A 13,830-nucleotide genomic window follows, 5' to 3' on the forward strand; every position below is an offset into this window, starting at 1 on the left:
TATTGTGGTGGCTGCCGTTACTGTACAAGGCCATGGGCTGTCAGTTCTCTGTCTTCTGCATCTCTCTCCCTTCCCTATACCACACACCCCAGACTGGGAACTCACCTCACCTCGGTATCGCCTCACATTCTGTCTCCACTGCCTCAACCCAGTGCCAAAAGTGTGCATTGGTAAGATGAGTTTAGGTTAAATGACACTTCCGGTCTGATTTTACCATAGCCCAGCGGGCCACATAAATGTCCTCAGCAGGCAGCATCTAGCCCGTGAGCCGTAGTTTGAGGACTCCTGCAATGATATAATAATAATAATAAATTTATTTATTTATTTATTTTGTTTTGACCTTCTCTGGGTATATGGTGTGAAGTATTGGTTGATTGATTTTCTGCCAAATTGTTTTCCACATCAATTTTTGCCAAATGGTAAGTTCTTACTGAAAAAGCTTACATTGTTAGGTTTATCAAACATTAGATTAGTACGGTTATTTCTTACTGCGTATTATGTAATTAATCTATTCCATTAATTTACCACTCTGTTTCTTACCCAGTAACAAACAATAGGTTTGATGATTACTGCTTTGTAATATGGTTTGAAATGTGGTACTGTAGGTCATTTTCTTTCACAATGTTTTTTACTGATTCCCTTGATGAACTTGATCTTTTAATCTTTGAAATGAAGTCTTTGAATGTTTTTCTAGCTCTATGATTTTTTTAGCTTTATTTTTATGGCATTGAACAAGTAAATTTACTTAAAGTAGGATTGCCATTTTTATTATATTGGCTCAACTTACCCATTGGCAATTATTTCTCCAAATGTCTAAATCTGTCATTGTGTAAGAAAAGTATTTTATAATTGTGTTTATATAATTCATGAGTTTGTTTTGGCAGGTAAAAATCCTATACATTATGTACAGTGATCAAAAATAAGACATTTGTTTCTCTCTTTTTCTGGATTTTTTTGGTATAGAACTGCTAATAATTTATGTGGATCTATTCTAATTCTTAAAGTTGTTATTTTAACTAAGTTTGTAGTTAATTTTCTAAAGTTCTCTTAACTTTGCAAGATTTGTAAAGAATGGTGGCTTTATTTTCTTATTGTCTATTTCTATTCCTTCAATTTCTTTTCCTTGTCATTGCTATAGTTCAATATTAAATAATAGTGGTTATAATAGACATCCTTATGCCACTCTAGATCATATTGAGAAAACTTCAAGTTTATTTCTGTTACATTGCTTTTGGTTTTAGATAGATACTACTTATAATTTTTAGAAAATCTCTCAATCTTAGGCTTTTCAGTATTGCTGGGTTTTTTTAAAGTAGAAATGAGTGTTCTATTTTATCAAAGATGCTTTCTGTATTTATTGATAAAAGTAATTTTGGTTCTTTTTTGTTAAGACAATTATGGTGATTTTTTTTTTTTACTTTTCGGAAAACTGCATTTTATTTTTTTATGTTAAACATTGTAGAAGTATATGCTAAATACAGCATATGCATACATATTTATATGATTCTCTTGTTGCACAAGAAAAATCTAATCTAATCAGAAAAAATGAGAATAAATAAAATTCAACCAAGCAGCAACAAAAAAGAGTGAAAATGCTATGTTTTGAACCACACTCACTGTGGAAACCACAGTCCTTTCTCTGGATATAGATGGTTCTCATCATCACAGTACTACTGGAACTTCTCTGAATCATCTCATTGTTGAAGAGAGCCATGTCCATCAGAACTGATCATTGTATTGTTGTTGTCATGCACAATGATCTCTTGGTTTTGCTTATTTCATTTAGCATGAGTTCATGTAAGTCTCTCCAGGTCTCTATGAAATTATTTTTTAACATCCCATCCACATTTGTCATTATCTTTTCCTGTCATTTTAGCCAAGCTGAATGTGTGAAGTAGTATCTCAGAATTGTCTTAATTTGTATTTCTTTGATCAATATGTTGTAATGTTCTCTCTAAAATGTAATGTTCTCTGTTGAGGTTTTCTTGGGGTCTCTGGAGGCAGACTTTGTTTCAGTTCAGTAATCACCACATGAGTAGCCAAAGGTTAAAGTCCAAATCCTTTATGATGTCTTTCAAAATCTTGTCTCCTTTCCTGGGGGCCAGTTAGCTCTCTTAAAGGCTTATCTCTCTCCTTGGTTCTGAGAGCTTAAGCTCCTTCCACCAGTCCTTTGCCTTCTCTCCAAATGTTCCATGTTGGGCAGCAAAATTTAATGTTCTCTCTAGTCTGGGTATACTAAGCACTTGTGCCCACTATTGCGCAGAATCTTATGATCTCCTCTAAAGGAGCATCTTTGTGTAGTCCCCATATAATTCTTTAGCATTTTCCTTAGGCAGTTGTCTTATCATAATTCTTGTAGCAGCATTTTCTCCAATGGTTCTTGTGACAGCTGTTTTCAAATGTCCCACAAAATCAGGAAAAAGGTTCATTGGGATCTTGCTCTATTTTTGTGAAGGCTTCCCCTCGATCTTTCCTTGGAAGGGAATCTCATGCTTTTGTAGCAGTGGCAGCAATTTGCTCATATGCTGTTATGGGGAAATTAGTCTATGCTGAATTGTCTGTGTACTACTGACCTTCACTTGCTAGTTGGTCAAAGGTGATTTGTATATTAACTCCAGTTTGCTTATTGTGTTGGGTTTATATCCTGCATAATTCATTATACTCCAAAAGCCACAACAAGTTTTGTTCAGGTTCTAAACATGTCCTTGCTATAGATTTCCAATCACTAGGGGTTGATATTTCATAAGTCAAATTCTCTAGTAAGACATTATAGCCCCATAAAGAGTGCAACCCTTTTTCAAATGCCTAATTTTTTTTCCAGATCAAAAGGAATGTATCTTCTCCTTTATTTATCTGAAGAGTCAAACTCTTTAATCACAGGGTATGTATTTATTAAATCATATATATCCTGCCCTTTTTAAAGCTCTAACCAGTGCCTTTTGAAATTTTTCATATGTTGCTTCAGAGGTGGTGCTGATTGTTTTACTGCCTCTCTCCCTCCTCTTTTTCCCTCCACGCATGAAGGGTTAATTGAGGGAAGTAGGTCAGGGGATGGAGAATACCCTAATTTCTCTTGCTGTGAAGCACCACACTCAGAATTGTACTTAACTCCATTTTTATCTGATTCTTCATCCTTTTCACCTAGTTTCACCTGGATCCTCCCTCTCTTGTTCTTTCTTCTTTTTCCTTATTCTATAACTTATATAATTTCTTAAAGCCAGTTGTATTAAGTTATATGTATAAAGTGTTTCTTTGGAAATTGAGTCAGATCCATTATCATGGTAGTATTCACATAGTTGCTCTCCTACTAATTTCCACTCATCTGGATTTAATTATTTTTCCTTAGAGAACCAAAGAGATGTGTACTCTACTATTTCTAAAATTTCAATGATCTGCTCCCAAGTTACAATTAACCTTTGATTTTTTTTTATCAGTCTGCCCAAGCTTTCAACACATTTTCCTTTCAGTGGAAAAATCTCTTTTTTACACATTTGTCCCATTTTAGCTGGAATACTACTTTAGCCCTTTACAAAGTTTCTTTCTTATTTGTTTTTAATAACTTTTTATTGACTGAACCCATGCCAGTATAATTTTTTACAACATTATCCATTGCACTCACTTCTGTTCCAATTTTTCTCCTCCCTTCCTCCACCCCCTTCCCCATATGGCAAGCAGTCCTATATATGTTAGATAGGTTACAGTATATCCTAGATAAAATATATGTGTGCAGAACCAAACAGTTCTGCTGTTGCACAGGGAGAATTGAATTTGGAAGGTATAAATAACCTGGGAAGAAAAACAAAAATTCAAGCAGTTTACATTCATTTCCCAGTGTTCTTTCTTTGGGTGTAGCTGCTTCTGTCCATCCTTGATCAATTGAAACTGGGTTAGATCTCTTTGTCAAAGAAATCCATTTCCATCAGAATACATCCTCATACAGTATCGTTGTTGAGGTATATAATGATCTCCTCATTTCACTTAGCATCAGTTCATGTAAGTCTCTCCAATCCTCTCTGTATTCATCCTGCTGGTCATTTCTTACAGATCAATAACATTCCATAACATTCATATACCAAATTTACTCAACCATTTTCCAATTTATGGGCATCCATTCATTTTCCAGCTTCTAGCCACTACAAACAGGGCTACCACATTTTGGCACAAACAGGTCCCTTTTCCTTCTTTAGTATCTCTTTGGGGTATAAGCCCAATAGAAACACTGCTGGCTCAAAGGGTATGCACTGTTTGATAACTTTTTGAGCTATAGTTCCAAATTGCTCTCTAGAATGGCTGGATGTGTTCACAATTCCACCAACAACATATCCGATACATTTTTGAAACATTTTTTAGTAATTATTTAATTTTGGAATCTATTCAATTCCTTTGTTTTGAAATTCTAAGATTTGTTTTTCAAAGTTATATGTAAAACAATTTTTACATTTGTTTTTTAAAACTTTGATTTCCAGATTCTCTCCTTTCTTCCTTCCATTGAGAAGACACAAGTGAAGTTATGTAAAACATTTCTATAAACCTCATGTTGTGAAGAAAATTGTAAAGCCACCCTCTCCCCCCAAAAAGTCTCAAGATAAAGTAAAAAGGTATACTGCCATCTGTATGCAGACACAACCAGTTCTTTGTCTGGGTAGATAACTCAGAGAAGTGTTGAATCACTGTATTGCTGAGAATAGCAAAATAAGTCATAGCTGATCATTCCACAACACTATTTTGTACACAATATATTTCACTTTATATGAGATCATGAAAAACTTGCCAGGTTTTTCTGAGAGCATCGTGTTCATCGTTTCTTAGAGAACAATAGTATTCCATAATAATCAATACCACATTTTATTCTAACATTGTCCAGTTGATGGGCATCTACTCAGTTTCCAATTCATTGCCCTGAGAAAAGAGCTGCTAAAACATTTTCATACATATAGGCCCTTTTTCTTTTCCTTAAAAAAATCTCTTTCGAAAATGCATGCCTAGATGTGGTATTGTTAAGTCAAAAGATATGCATGATTTTATAGTTCCTTGGGCATAGTTCATGTGTTTTGATCATTTATCAATTGATGAATTTTTCTCTCTCTCCTCTTCTCTCAGTCTGTCTGTCTGTCTGTCTGTCTCTCTTTCTCTCTGTCTGTCTCTTTTAAAAAATGATTCATTTCCCTATGCATTTGAGAAATGAGGCCTTTATCAGAGAAACTTGTTTCAAAATTCTTCTTACAATTGTTATTAACTGTATTTCTGCCTATTTATTCTATCCCTTCTTAAAAGCAGTTTGCTTTTGACCAGCCACTGCCCCAATATACCCTCTCTTCTCTAATCCTTTTCCAATTCTCATAACCCTTTCCCTTCATAGTTTCCTTCAGTATCAGATAGATTTCTTTTTAAAAAAAATAATGGCTTTTTATTTTTAAAATATATGCAAAGATGTTTTTCAGCATTTATCCTCCCAAAACTGTGTTTCAAACTTTTCATCTTCCTTCCTCCTCACTTCCCTAGACAGCAAGTAATCCAATATATATTAAATGTGCACTTCTTTCATACACATCTCCACAATTATCTTGCTACACAAGAAAAATCAAATCAAAAAGGACAAAAAAGAGAAAGAAAAAAAAAGCAAACAACAAAAAGGTGAAAATACTATGTTGTGATACACATTTAGTCTCCACAGTCCTCTTTGTGGATGCATATGGCTTTCTACATCACAAAACTATTGCAATTGGCTTGAATCACCTTATTGTGAAAATAGCCATGTCCATCAGTTAATCATCACATAATCTTGTTGTTGCTATATATAATGTACTCACTTTACTTAGCAACAGTTCATATAAGACTCTTCAGGCCTTTCTGAAATCATTCTGATGATCATTATTCCAAAACATTCCTATACCTTAACTTATTCAGCCATTCCATAACTTCTGGGCATCCACTCAATTTCAAGGTCTTTGTAACCATAATCTTTGTCAACAGGGCTTACAAATAAACAAAGATTTTGGATGTAGAAACTTTTACTTTGTTTTCATCTTCTTAATGTGCGTTTTGATCTTTCTTGTCCCCTTAGTAACTTTCTCTGGTTAGAACCTTTTTCTGTCACCATAGTAATTTTCTCTGCTGAGAATCATTTGTTGTTGTTGTTGTTGTTGTTGTTTGCTACTTTTCTCAACCTTTTATTCTGCCTTTCACTCTCTGTTATAGGGCTTTGTTTTAATGGTGGAGGGTGAAATGTCCTAAGCTTCAGGGGTTTTGTTCAGCTGTTTTCAGAAATCCTTCTAGGGACCTATACTGTGAGCTGGCCATAAAACCTGAATGGATAAAGGAACAAACTCCTGCCCCATGTTAGGGAAAAACAAAAAACAACAACAACAACAACAACAAAAAAAAAAAAAAAAAAAAAAAAAAAAAAAAAAAAAAAAAAAAAAAAAAAAAAAAAAAAAAAAAAAAAAAAAAACTCCTGTAATCTCTTTCTGACCAGATGTTCAGCCCCTCATCTATGAGCTGAGACCTGTGCAGTTTGCTGCTGCTATCACTGTTATTGTTGCCAAGGCTTTTGTTTTCAATTCAGTGGCTCCCAAAGCCTGCTCCTGGTTAGTTGTAGCTCCCTGTACAATCTAGTGCTACGAAGCTTGCCTGCTGGAATTCCTAGGCATCACTGGCATCTGTGGGTTGAGAGGTCTGAAAACTACTTCTACTACCACTGATTTGGAATACCCAGGATCAATTCTTGTTTTCTGGATTGTTGTTGTGCTGACAACAGAGCTACTGCTTTATCCATTGCACTCTCTAGCTCTCACCCCCTGTTCTTTTAATATGAATTGTTTTACATAGATTATGTATTATGTTAAAGTTAACTGTGGAATATAATCTAAAATAATTTAAACCTCTTTGTTTTCAAATTATTTTCCAATTTTCCCAGCAAATACTGGTATTCTTGAATATATCAAATAATATTGTACAATTTTCAATTGCTACTTGATCTTGCTTACTTAATTATTTCTATTAATCAACTTTTCTACTTCTTTTTATAATCAATAACAAAATTTTTATTATTACTTGTTTTTCAGATATGAAATATGTTACTACTTGGTTCCTTTTATTCCAACTAATATTTTAGTATTTACTTTGAAATTTTTAACTTATTCTTTCTCAATAGGAATGCTACTATTTTGTATAGTTTTTTTTTTTTTTTTTAAATCATGTTACTTTGGTATAGAACTAATTTTGTCTATACAATGATTACATTTTTCCATGTCAACAAAATTAATAACTATTTAGATCTGTTTTACTTCTTTTTCAAATTGAAATTTATTCATTTTTATTTTTTTTCAAAGCCCTCCATTTTCTAAGTATATGTGTAGATAGCTTTTAACGCGCATCTCTGCAAAATCCCATATTCCGAATTTTATTTTCTCCTTTCCCATACTTCCTTCCCCCTCCCCAGGAGGGAAGGAATCCACATGTTAAACATATGCAATTTTTCTCTATATAACCTCACAATTAGCATGCTGTGTAATAAAAACTGGATGAAAAAGGAAAAAAAAAGAAAACAAAATGCAAACAAACAACAACAAAAAAGTGAAAACCCTATGCTATGATCCGTACTCAGTCTTCATAGACCTTTTTGTGGGTGCACATTCATCTTTTAATCCCAAGACCATTGAAACTAGCCTGAATCACCTTGCTGATGAAAAGAACCACATCTATCAGAGTTGATGAACATATAATTTTGTTGTTTCTTTATATAATGTTCTCTTGGCTCTACTCACTTCACTTAGCATCAGTTAATGTAAGTGTCTCCAGGCTTTTGTGAAATCTTCCTGCTGATTGTTTCTTCTAAAACAATAATATTCCATAACATTCATATACCATGATTTATTCAGCTATTCTCCAACTAATGGGCATCCACTGAATTTCCACTTCCTTGCTATTACATTAAGGGATGCTACAAATATTTTTTGACATGTGGATCTGTTCTCCTTTTTTTATGATTTCTTGGGGATTTAGACCCAGTAGAGACACTGCTCAATCAAAGGGTATGCACAATTTGATATCTGTTTGGGCAGAGTTCCATATCGTTTTCCAGAATGGTTGGATCAGTTCACAACTACACCAACAATGTATTAGTTTCTTAGTTTTCTCACATTCCTTGCAGCATTCATCATTGTTTTTTCCTGTCATCTTAGCCAATCATAGAGGTATGTAGTGGGACCTAAGAGCTGTCTTAATTTGAATTTTTCTGATCAATAGTGGTTTAGAACATTTTTTGATATGATTAGAAATGGCTTTAATTTCTTCAATGGAAAATTGTCTGCTTATATCCTTTGACCTTTTATCAGTTGGAAAATGACTTGTATTCTTATGAATTTGTGTCAACTGTCTATATATTTTATAAATGAGGCTTTTATGAGAACTTGTGGATGTAATTTTTTCTCAGTTTACTGCTTCCTTTCTAATGTTGTCTGCATTGGTTCTGTTTCTACAATTGTTATTAATGTAATATTGTCAAAATTATCCATTTTACATTTCCTAATGTTCTTTAGTTCTACTTTAGCCACAAATTCCTTCCTTCTTCAAAGATCGGAGAGGTAGACTATTATCCTTTGTTTTTACTTGCTTATAGTGTCATTTTTTAATGTCTAAATTATGAACCCATTTTGACCTTATCTTGGTATAGGCTGTTAGATGTGGGTCAATACCCAGTTTCTGCCATACTAATTTCCAATTTTCTGAGCAATTTTTTTCTCAAATAGTGAGTTCTTATCCCAGGAGTTGGGGTTTTTGGGTTTATCAAACAATAGATTACTATAATCCTTGACTCCTATGTCTTGTGAACCCAACTTATTCCATTGATTAGTTACTCTATTTCTTAGCCAGTACCAAATGGTTTTGATGACTGCTACTATACAATATAGTGTTAGGTCTGGTACAGCTAGATTGCCTTCATTTACATTTTTTACTAGTTTATTTGAAATTCTTGACCTTTTGTTCTTCCAGATAAATTTTGTTATTATTTTTTTCCAGCTCTGTAAAATTTTTTCTTAGAAGTTTCATTGATATGGCACTGAATAAGTAGATTAATTTAGATACAATTGACATTTTTATTATTTTAGCTCAGCCTACCTAGGAGCACTTGATATTCTTTCAATTGATTAAATCTGACTTTATAGGTGTGAAGAATGTTTTGTAATTGTTTTCACATAATTCCAGATTTTGTCTTGGTGGGTAGACTCCCAAATATTTTGGATTATCTATAGTTATTTTAAATGGAATTTCTCTTTCAATCTCATGCTGCTTAACCTTGTTGGTAACATGTAAGAATGCTGATGATTTATGTGGATTTATTCTGTGCTCTGCAACTTTGCTATGTTGTAATTTGTTTCTAGAAGTTTTTTTAGTTGGGTCTCTAGACATTAAATATAGCATCATATCATCTACAAAGAGTGATAATTTGGTTTCCTTATTACATATTTTAATTCCTTTAATTTCTTTTTCTTTTCTTATTTCTAAAGCTAACATTTCTAATACAATATTAAATGATAATTGTGATAGTGGGCAACCTTGTTTCACCCCTGATTTTATTGAGGTGGTTGCTTACTGATGGTTTTAAATAGTTGCTACTGATCATATTAAGGAAAGCTCCATTTATTGCTATACTTTCTAGTATTCTTAATAGGAAAAGGTGTGGGATTTTGCCAAATTGTTTCTATATCTATTGATGCAATCATATGATTTCTGTTAGTTTGGTTATTGATATAATCAATTTATCTTAATAGTTTTCCTAATATTGAACCAATCCTGCATTTCTGGTATAAATTCTATTTGCTTATGGTGTATTAAGCTGGTGATAATTTACTGTAATCTCTATGCTAATATTTATAAAAAGATTTTTGCATCAATATTCTTTAGGGAAATTGGTCTATAATTTTCTTTCTCTGTTTTGACTTTGCATGGCTTAGGTATCAGCATCATTGATCTGGACCACAGATGATAGGGAACCCTGGATGAAGTATAAGATCCTTTATTCATGTAAAAGGAATCCTGCTGACATATCTGATTTGGTTCCCCATCTGCCCTAGCAGCATCTTGGTCTTCCTGAGATGTCAGGGTCATGACAACCTGTGTTGTAATTAAAGCAGAGTTATATTAAAGTGTCAAGAAAAGATCTGCACACAAAAGCAAGTTGTTTATGTGGTCCCACATGTGCAGTATCCTATAGTTAATGCATGTGCAGTGAGCTATAATTATGTAAGTGTATTAGGGTATATAAGGCTGAAATAATTTTGAATTAATGAACTCCTGTTTGACTATCCTTCTGAGTTCTTCCCCTTCACTTCTCACCCATAATCAGGATTCAGGCTGGTGCTGAAATTCTTTAGTGAGTAGGTCTGGATACATCACATCTGTGTCATAAAAGAAATTTTGTAGGACTTCTATTTTCCCTATTTTCCCATATAGTTTGTATGATATTGGAATTAATTATTCTTTAAATGTTTGGTAGAATTGACGTGTAAATCCATTTGAACCTGGAGATTTTTTTCTTAGAAAGTCTCTTTTTTTCTTATTTATTTGTTTGTTTGTTTGTTTGTTTGTTTTTTGCTGAGGCAATTGGGGTTAAGTAACTTGGCCAGGGTCACACAGTTAGGAAGTGTTAAGTGTCTAAGGTCAGATTTGAACTCAGCTCCTCCTGACTTCAGGGCTGGTGCTCTATCCTCTGCACCACTTAGTTGCCCCATCATACATTAATTTCTGATTTGTTGTCTTATTATTGTAATAGCAATTGGATGAAATTATTGATTGTTTCTATAATTTATTGTTTCTAATTAAATTTGATTTTACATTTCCATGGCCCTTTATTACATGTATTTTTAATTGCATTGTAATATGGAAAAGATGCATACCTTTTTCTCAATAGTAGATAGCATCTATACAAAAATTGATTATATATTAGGGCATAAAAACCTTACATTCAAATGCAGAATGGCAAAACTTTTAAATGTGTCCTTTCCACTTTTTTGAAGTAAACCATAAATTTTTATATTTATTTTTACTAAATTTCATTTCATTAGATTTAGTTGATGGTTGTAGTCTGGTAAGAATTTTTTGTATTGACTGAGCCAATATGACAGAGCGTAGACAATACTTCCCCTGAGTTCTCCTGGCTTCCTTCAGAATCAACATTTGATCAAACATCTGAATGGAATTTGGAAAGACAGAAGCCACAAATATTTGGAGTGTAACAAATTTCTTGCAGAAGATACCTTGGAAGGACTTCAGAAAAATGTTTCAATTGGGCAGGGGGACATGGGGGTGTGACCCCAGCACAGATGGAATGTAGAAAGGCCAAATTGGAGAGACCCCACAGGAAGAATCCAGTGGAAGGCTCTTAGCTAAAATATAGCAGATTGGCTATTCTGACCTCATTTAGAAGGCCACTGTATCAGCAAACTAACTGTAAGACCTCCAATGCAACTCTAGATGACAAATGGTGAGCTACTGAACCCCATCATAAGAGGCGAGTCTTTACCAGGCAACACAGTACGGTGGAGAAATCTACAGCACTCTGTCATTTTGTAAAGGATGCTCAGAACAGTCTCCCCTGTGCCCTAGGAGCAGATCTCAACCTTTACAAATGAACAAAAAAGCAAAAGGAGCTCTGACAGCTATTATAGACAGATGTATAATATTTGAGAGACAAAGAATAACAGACCTCAAATCCTGAGGACTCTAAAAGCAAAACATCTCCAGATGAAGTCTTAAAAGGTGATAAAAGTTGGTCTCCTCACAAGACTCTTTTCTAAAAATTAAAAAAGAATTTTTAAAGAATATGAGAAGAAAAATAAGTAAGAGAATGAAAATAAAGTAAAAAAAAGTAAAAGTAAAAATTGAAGAAAATCACCTCTTTAAATTAGTTTTGGTGAAATGAAAAAAAAAACCAATTCACATATTGAGAAGTCACAATAAGGATCATTCAGGATCTAGCAGCTTCCATTGTAAAGGACTGAAGGGCCAGGAATAAGATACTCTTCAGGGAAAAGGATCTTGAACTACAATTATAATTCTAAATTTTATAATTATATTATCAAATTATCAAATTTATTATCAATTACCTAATAAAACTAAGCATTATCTTTCAGGGGAGAAGATGAATAATCAATGAAAAGAAAGGGTTTTTTCAATTATTTTTGGAGAAAAGACCAGAGCTGTATAGAAAATTTGATTTTCAAATACAGAACTCAGGAAAAGCATAAGAAGGTAAAAAAAGACAAAGGAAAAAAAAAAACCTTCATTTTGTAGAGGTTAAAATGTTCACATTGTGACATTATAAGCAAATTAGAAGAACATAAGATAGTTTACTTCTCAGATCTGTGAAGAAGGAAGGAATTTGTGTCCAAAAAAGGACTGGAACTCATAATTGAACACCAAATAGGTAATGTTGGTTATATTAGGTTAAACATTTTTGTACAAATAACACTAATACGACAAGAGTAGAAGAGAAACAATAAATTGAGGAAATATTTTTACATTTAAGGGTTCTGATAAAGTCTTCATTTTTAAAATATATAGAGAATTGACTCAATTTTATAAGAATTCAAGCCATTCTCTAATTGGTAAATGGACAAAGGTTATGAACAATTTTCAGATGAAGAAATTAAAAACATTTCTAATCATAAGAAAAGATGCTGTAAATCACTATTGATCAGAAAAAATGCAAATTAAGACAATTCTGAGGCACCACTATACATTTCTGAGATTGTCTAAGATGACAGACAGTAAAAGATAATAAATGAATAATGTTGGGGGCAATGTGGGAAAACTGGGACACTAATACATTATTGGTTGAACTGTGAATGGAGACAGCCGTTCTGGAGAGCAATTTATACTCAAAAAGTTAACAGACTGTGCACATACTCTTTGATCTAGCAGTGTTTCTACTGGGCTTTTATCCCAAAGAGATCCTATAGAAGGGAAAGATACCCACATGTACAAAAATGTTTGTGGCAGTCCTTTTCATAGTCTCAAGAAACTGGAAACTGAGTGGATGTCCATCAGTTGGAGAATGACTGAATAAATTATAGTATATGAATGTTATGGAGTATTTTGTTTTATGAGAAATGATCAGGAGGATAACTTTAAAGAGACCTGGATAGACACATAAACTGATGCCAAGTAAAATGAGCAGAACCAGGCAACATCAATATTATGCAAAGATCAATTCTGATGAAAGTGACTATGTCCAACAATGAGATGATTTATACCAGTTTCAATGATTTTGTGACGAAGAGAGCCATCTATCCCCAGGGAGAGGACTGTGGGAATTGAATATGGGTCACAACATAACATTCTCACTCTTTTTGATGTTGTTCACTTGCATTTTGTTTTCTTATTCATTTTCTTATATTTTTGATTTGATTTTTTTATGCAACAAGAGAATTGTATAAATGTTTCAACACATATTGGATTTAGCATATATTTTAACATGTATAACATGTTAAAATATATGCTAACTCCAGTATGTATATGTATAACAAATATTGGATTGCTTGCCATCCGGGGAGGGGGTAGGGGAAAGGAGGGGAAAGTCTGAAACACAAGGCTATACAAAGGTCAATATTGAAAAATTATTCATGCATATGTTTTGAAAATAAAAAGCTTTATTAAAAAATGTTTACATCCCTACATGGGAAGATGATATGTGCAACTATTGAGAACTATAGCTTTGTTAGCAATATACTTAAAGAGTGTGGGTATAAATTGATTTTAACATATTAATAAAAAATAAATTATGGGTAGAAATGAGATTGTATTGGAAGAAAAGGAAAGGGAAGGTAA

The sequence above is a fragment of the Sarcophilus harrisii genome, chromosome 4, assembly GCF_902635505.1.
Source record: "Sarcophilus harrisii chromosome 4, mSarHar1.11, whole genome shotgun sequence".
Taxonomy (NCBI): domain Eukaryota; kingdom Metazoa; phylum Chordata; class Mammalia; order Dasyuromorphia; family Dasyuridae; genus Sarcophilus; species Sarcophilus harrisii.